Raw genomic sequence first — 968 nt, 5'->3', positions numbered from 1 at the left:
ATCGCTGAGGAAGGCTTTCTTATCTCTTCTTGCTATTCTTTGGAACTCTGCATTCAGATGCTTATATCTTTCCTTTTCTACTTTGCTTTTTGCTTCTCTTCTTTTCACAGCTATTTGTAAGGCCTCCCCAGACAGCCATTTTGCTTTTTTGCATTTCTTTTCCATGGAGATGGTCTTGATCCCTGTCTCCTGTACAATGTCACGAACCTCAGTCCATAGTTCATCAGGCATTCTATCTATCAGATCTAGGCCCTTAAATCTATTTCTCACTTCCGCTGTGTAATCATAAGGGATTTGATTTAGGTCATACCTGTATGGTCTAGTGGTTTTCCCTACTTTCTTCAATTTAAGTCTGAATTTGGCAATAAGGAGTTCATGATCTGAGCCACAGTCAGCTCCTGGTCTTATTTTTGCTGACTGTATAGAGCTTCTCCATCATTGGCTGCAAAGAATATAATCAGTCTGATTTTGGTGTTGACCATCTGGTGATGTCCATGTATAGAGTCTTCTCTTGTGTTGTTGGAAGAGGGTGTTTGCTATGACCAGTGCATTTTCTTGGCAAAACTCTATTAGTCTTTGCCCTGCTTCATTCCGTATTCCAAGGCCAAATTTGCCTTTTACTCCAGGTGTTTCTTGACTTCCTACTTCTGCATTCCAGTCCCCTATAATGAAAAGGACATCTTTTTTGGGTGTTAGTTCTAAAAGGTCTTGTAGGTCTTCATAGAACCGTTCAAGTCATTAGGGAAATGCAAATTGAAACCATACTGAGATACCACTGTACACCTATTACAATGCAAAATGAAAATGACTAATGATACCAAATGTTGGCAAGATGTAGAGTATCTAGAACTTTCATACCCCTCTGCTGAGAATGTAAAGTGGTTCAGTCAGTTTGGAAAATGGTTTGACAGTATCTTATAAAGTTAAATATATAATTACTGTATGATTCAGACATTCCACTCCTAGCT

General features: G+C 38.8%; 1 protein-coding gene across 1 annotated transcript in view; it reads left to right on the top strand.

The window, feature by feature from the left end:
* Nucleotides 1-968, top strand: part of OPA1 (optic atrophy 1 (autosomal dominant)) — an 87,036-nt gene that overhangs the window by 44,110 nt on the left and 41,958 nt on the right. The gene's annotated exons all lie outside the window — the stretch shown is intronic.

Source organism: Bison bison, unplaced genomic scaffold (genome assembly GCF_000754665.1).
Source record: "Bison bison bison isolate TAMUID 2011002044 unplaced genomic scaffold, Bison_UMD1.0 scf7180017864032, whole genome shotgun sequence".
Taxonomy (NCBI): Eukaryota; Metazoa; Chordata; class Mammalia; order Artiodactyla; family Bovidae; genus Bison; species Bison bison.
The sequence above is the reverse complement of the archived record's forward strand: the minus strand, read 5'-3'. Positions and strand labels throughout refer to the sequence as shown.